This window comes from Magallana gigas, chromosome 3 (assembly GCF_963853765.1).
Source record: "Magallana gigas chromosome 3, xbMagGiga1.1, whole genome shotgun sequence".
In the NCBI taxonomy this organism is placed as follows: domain Eukaryota; kingdom Metazoa; phylum Mollusca; class Bivalvia; order Ostreida; family Ostreidae; genus Magallana; species Magallana gigas.
The window spans coordinates 26,531,243-26,538,252 of NC_088855.1; positions in this window are offsets into that span (position 1 = coordinate 26,531,243).

Genomic DNA, 7,010 nt, shown 5'->3' on the forward strand with positions numbered 1-7,010 from the left:
GAAGTCTCGGTCATTATCGTAGTCGGACAGTAATAAATCTAGAGAATGGCCCGCCTATGCATTAAAATACTATGCTCAATGGTGCGAGACTCGAAAAACCTGTCCGACCAGTTTCACGCACAAGGTGGATAAAAATAGACGGGACTGTGTTCATTGACAATATCGATCTAATTTGCATAATAATCGCACAGACCAATAAGCAGGCCTTATTATAAGGGTATATTATTGAATAATTAACCGGTATTGCTGCCTTTAAACGTGCGATTGAAAAGAACTTTATTTTTAAAGTAATTTCATTTATAAAAAGACGTTGTCATTTTGTTTTTAATCTGTTTGAATCATGTTAACTTGTTGCAAATAATTTGATCAAATTATTTTTCATTCTTTCATCGATTAAAGCAAAATTATCATTTTTAGAGGTATGGAGGTGTTTGAAAACTCACTTTGAAATACATGTTAATCATGAGCAGATCAAAAAAAATTTTTCAGGGGGGGGGGGGGGTCCGAAGCAGTGGCGTCGGAAGCAAATTGAAAGAGGAGGGGGGGGGCTACACTAATCATCAGAAATCTTGTCAAGCCCCAAATCATGAAATTCCTAATCCGTAAGGGGGGGGGGGGTAACATAGTGTACCTATAACTCCAAGAAAAATCATACCTAGGAAAATAAAGATATTGCCAAAATCATGAAATTCATACCGCTCCAAAACAATTCATACCAAGGAAATAAATTATTCCCAAAATCATCAAATAGATATAATTATGTATTTGCCCGAGGTATATTGGCGATAATGTTACTATGTAAATTTAATAAATTTTCATTTTCCAAAGGGGGGGGGGGTCGGCCCCCCTCTAGATCCGCGCATGTTAATGATGTCAAAAATATTGTTATCGGTTCAGTTTGCTTTGATGATAAATCAATATTTCTAAAAAGAAAAAATACAAATTAATTTTGCAAAGAATTACATAATCTTACTAACTACCACCTAAACTAAATAACTTATGTAATAAAACGTTAAATTTCTTCACGGTGTGTAAGTAGGGGAGGGGTGGTTGGGGAAATCAGTGTGACAGGCCCTAATATTTTATTTTAAAAAGAAATACCCCGCCCGAAAGACACAAAACAAAAACATAATGAAATACGTAAGCAAGTACATCATACATAATACATCATTGTGTTTATGCAAACCACTTGTAAAACTTTTTTAATAACACACTTGAATTAAAATGCCTGCCAAACACATGGAAACAGGCCAATGTTACACCGGTTTACAAAGGCAAAGGTAGTCCAGATCTAGTCAATAAGGATAGACCAATATCCCTGACCAGTTCAGTTTGCAAAATTATGGAAAAATCATTTTTAAATATTTGTACAACTTTATCTTAGAAAATGATATCATAACAAAAAATCAATCAGGATTTCAACCTAATGATTCAACTGTCAACCAGTTAGTGGAAATTTATAATACCATAATATAAAACTTAGATTAAGGTAAAGATGTCAGGTTTATCTTTTGTAATATTTCAAAGGCCTTTGATTAAGTATGGCACAAAGGCCTGCTCTTTAAGTTTGAGTCTTGTGGGATAAATGGTAATATGTTGAAATGGATTGATAACTATTTAAATATGATAGAGTCCAAATAGTAGTACTAGATGGTTTTCATTCAAATTTTAGACCTATTACAGCAGGAGTCCTACAAGGCTCTGTTTTAGGTCCTTTTTTATTTATCCTTTATATTAATGACATATCTAATAATCTGGTTAATAATACAAGATTGTTTGCGGATGATACCACTTTGTTTATTGTTGTAGATAATGATGTTAACGCAGTAGCATTTTCATTTACGGCTGATCTTGATAAAATTGATACAGGGTCTGCCACATGCGCTGTGGATTTCAACCCTTACAAAACTTGTAATATAAATTTTTCATGAGGGTCAAATAATCATCCTCAGGGTCATTTTGGTTTCAACGGTAGTATTATTGATGAATCTAAAGCCCGTTGTCATCTTGGTCTTATCTTTCAAAGTGATGCTAGATGGTCATGTCATATAAATAATATATATGAAAAAGCTTTTCCACGGTAAAATCTTGCATTAATTAAGATTTATTTTGCTTTCATTCGACCAATTCTGGAGTATGGTAGTATTGTATGGAAAAATTGCTCACAAGAAAATTAAAATCTCTTAGAAAATGTCCAGATAGAAGCAGGTAGAATAATTACAGGTCTTCGGAAAACTCATCTAGGACTGCTTTGTATTCAGAGTTTGGGTGGGAACCATTACATACGAGAAGGGAAAAACAAAAACTTTCATTATTCAAGATTGTTTATGGGATAGCTCCTGTATATTTACAAGATTTGACCCTGCCTTTCAAACCACCACAGCATGGATAAAATCTTCGTAATGTTGGTAACTTTAACTTCATTATACCACAGTCTAGGACAGTTGCATATTTTAACAGCCTCTCGTCATCAACTATTCGGCTATGGACTAATTTATCATTGGAAAAAAATGTATTGAGTCCTTTTCATCTTTCAAAAATGTCCTTAAAAAGCAATCAGTAGAATTAGCAAAAAATTCTAAAGTTTACAATTATGGAAATTGCAAAGAAAATCTTGCTCAAAAGTATTAACATGCTGAAGAATAACAAGGCATGTGGAGATGATAGAATATTTAATGAATATATTAAAAGTACATGTACACATGACTGTATGTTGAACTTATATGTTGTATTATTTAACAAAATATTTGATTCTGGCGTGATACCTACACAGTGGATTTGTGGTAATATTATTCCAGTGTATAAAAATTAGGGAGATAACAAGGATCCACAGAACTATAGACCTATTCCACTATTGAGCTGTTTGGGAAAATTGTTTACTGCTATAATTAATGAAAGACTTAATAATTATGCAGATAGAGTTCAACTTATTTTTAGAAAATCAGGCTGGTTTTCGTAAAGGTTACAGCACTGCTGACCATATTTTTTCATTATATTCTCCTTATAGAACTTTTCAAAATACACAAAATGAAATTGTATTGTGCTTTCATAGATTTAAAAAAAAGCATTTGATTCTGTCTGGCATATCAGGTTATGGAACAAGGTTTTATTGAATAATATTGATGGAAAATTTTTTAAAATTATCACAAATATGTATAAAGGTATAAAGTCAAAAGTACTGGTCAATGGAAGATGTTCTGACTTTTTTGAATGTACTGTTGGAGTAAGACAAGGGGAAAATTTGTCACCTTTTTAATGTTCACTGTATTTAAACGACCTAGAAGAATATCTCCATGTAAATAATGTTAACTCTCCAACAAGATTAGAAAAGATCTTAATCTTTATTTAAGTCTTTTTGTTCTACTGTATGCTGATGATACCATCTTATTGTCTGAAAACCCTAAAGAATTCCAATACCTTTTGAATACTTTTTCTGAATACTGTAAAAACTGGCATCTTAAGGTCAATAGTAAAAAAACCAAAGTGGTCATATTTGGTAGAGGTAAAGGCAGTAACCAATTTACTTTTGAAGGCTCACATTTGGAAATAGTTAACAATTTTAAGTATTTAGGTGTTACATTTTGTAAAAGCAATTCATTCAATTTAAATTTTAATGATCTACATGAAAAGGCTATTAAAGCCATGTTTAGTTGTATTGGTAAATGTAGAAAGCATAATTTAGCAATTGACTGTAAATTAGACATGTTTGATAAAATTGTCCAGCCAATATTTTTATACAGCTGTGAAGTATGGGGTTTCCAAAGAACAAAGCTTATTGAGAAACTTCATCTTAAGTTCTGTAAAAATATATTAAATCTGAGTTCCTCAACACCAAACTATATGGTGCATGGTGAACTTGGAAGGTATCCACTTATTATTAATATTAAAGTTAGAATGATTTCATTTTGGGGTAAATTGATTAATTCCCAGAATTCTAAGTTATCTTCAAAACTTTTTCATATACTCAAAAACTATAAGAATCCATGGTGTGAATTTGTAAAGAACATTTTAAATAATTGTGGATTGTCCTATTTATGGCAAGAAAATTCTATAAATATTCCTTGGTTAAAAACGAAAGTTCGCAGCATACTATTAGATCAGTTCAAACAAACATGGTATAGTGATGTTCAAAATTCACCAAAAAGTATAAATTACAGATTGTTTAAAAAATTATTGGCTTTTGAGGAATATTTTTTGAATTTGCCAACAAAACTATGGAAGAAATACTGTATTTTTAGAACTGGTAACTCAAAACTACCTATTGAGACAGGAAGATGGTTCAATATTCCAAGAGAGAATAGAACTTGCAAATTATGTACTTGTAATGAAATTGGAGATGGATTCCACTATTTGTTTAATTGTTCTGATCTTTGTATAACTGATGCTAAAAACATGTATTTACCAAAATATTATATATCAAACCCAAATGTTTTAAAATTTGAAGCAATGTTTAATGTATCAAACAAAAAACAACTTATCAAGATTTGTAAATTTATAAATACAATTATTGAGAGAGTTAGCTCTCTTGGTTAATGTACATGTACTAATCTTTCTTCACAATGTTGTATATATCTTCTCTACACTGTAAACACAGTTTATTGAGAATAAAGTTCATTGTCATTGTCAACCTCGAAATAAATCCAGTAATTTAAAAGCTCATCTTTTTAATTAACCAACATTTAAGTGACACTTCAACGGGTAATCTAATTGTGGTCACACATGTGAAGACTATCTTCATTTTTTCCTTGCTTTGTCCAGCTTAACATTAATCACAGAACAGTGCTCATTAGCAGTATTCAAATAAGGAATAAGGAATCATTCTTTGAGTATTATGAGATGATAATTTTGGTCGGGGCGTGATCAAATCCAATAAAGCCCGAAGGCGCTACTTTGACCTCTTGGCCCATAATGATGTTATGCAGACATAACAGTGGATTGCGCAGTGTATATATAAGGGAAAACATTTGAAGGTGTAAATATTGTTTGTTAAATCTTGTAATTTTAATTGTAATTCGCCAATTTTATTCATGTAGTTCATAATGTTATATCGCACAAAGACACTAGCTAGGAAACGTAATTTTATATTTGGATGTGCAACGGTTGAGGCTTCCTTATTTGGCATGGCAAAGCTTTCCGTCCATTTAGGAAAAAAGGACGGAAATGACTAGAATATACAGCTATTGCCCTTTTCTGTCAATGAAAGTTCACCCAAGATGTCAGTAACTGTTGCAATTCTGTCCATTGTATTTCCACTCTTTACAAGTTTCATTGGCGCTCTCTTTCTCATCTGTGGACTCTTTCTCTTAAAACACTTTTCACAGCCAGCTATGTAGGTTCTAGTGTCAGCCTGTAATATAGTTTTTTGTCGAACGCGGGCTAGTGTCTTCTGCAGCAGCTTCGATATCATGACAATATTGGAAAACAGTTCTGCGTTCGCTTCCGGGTATTATTGCTTGTAGGGAAGATGCTTTTCCATTGCCAGGATCATACTTCCGGTATAAGATACCAATTTCTATAAAAAGCTATCCTTCTGAGACCAAAAGAGGTCTTGTAACATATCCAAGACCGCTAATATCCCCGTAAGCAGATTGTCTGGTACAGTGTACATATATGACTGTATCGATTGTCATCAGTGTCAACAATGTTACGCTGCCAGTTAGTATGACTAAATAAATGTTATAAGACTAGACATAAAGCGATGTACTTTTTATAACGTACCATTTCATTTTCTTGTTATCTCAAATAAATTCAGTATTCATTAGGTACAGCTTCGATGTCTTCATGGAAAATCATGTTTTAGATAGTTATTGACAGTGAAACTTGATTGTAAGGCGCTCGGATAAATATGAAAAAAACAAATTTCCAAGTGAGATCGTTTTTAGTTCACCCTAGCTCAAAGCTCACGTGAGCTTTTCTGATCACTTTTGATCACTTTTTCGTCTGTCTGTCTGTTTGTCAACTTTTACACTTTCGACTTCTCAAAGAACCACTGGGCCAATTTCAACTAAACTTGACACACAATAGTGTAAAACATGATATGACATTGTATTGTGTTTTGGTTTATTGTATTTGATCACATAATACAATATCATAATACATGATACAATATAGTATTATATGATACTATATAAATAGTGCCTGTTTGGGAGGGTAACAGTTGAAATTGACACCCCGAGAAAACCATTGTCAACCGACGCGAAGCGGAGGTTGACAATGGTTTTCGAGGGGTGTCAATTTCAACTGTTATCCTCCCAAACAGGCACTATTTATTTTGTTATACTGAATGTCTTTTTTAAAAATTTTAAGAAAATTTTACTGCTTTTATATAGGAATAACGTGAATTCTACAGCGAACCGTACGCGCATAATTTTCGCGCATGTAACATTTTTTAATGTTACCCGTTGCCAAGTGCGTTGCTAACGCTGAGGGTAATAGTAAATATTATTAACTGCGTCTTAACCAATCAGATTTCAGTATTTAACATGAAAGTATAACAAAATATCATATCAAATAATACATCACAATATTGTACATCATGATATCATATTGCATGATAAAGCATGATATTGTATTGTATGATACTATATCATATTTCATACATAATATGATATTGTATCATATGATACAATATAATTTGATAAAACATCATATAATATGATATCATATCATATTAAATATCATGTATCATATGATACAATATTATATATTACAATATCATATAGTACAATTTATTGTGATTTAATAATAATTATATTATATAAACCAATATCATATTTTACAATATCGTATGATATGATATTGTATCATATGATACAATATAATTTGATAAAACATCATATAATATGATATCATATCATATTAAATATCATGTATCATATGATACAATATTATATATTACAATATCATATAGTACAATTTATTGTGATTTAATAATAATTATATTATATAAACCAATATCATATTTTACAATATCGTATGATACAATGATTAATGATACAATATTATGTATT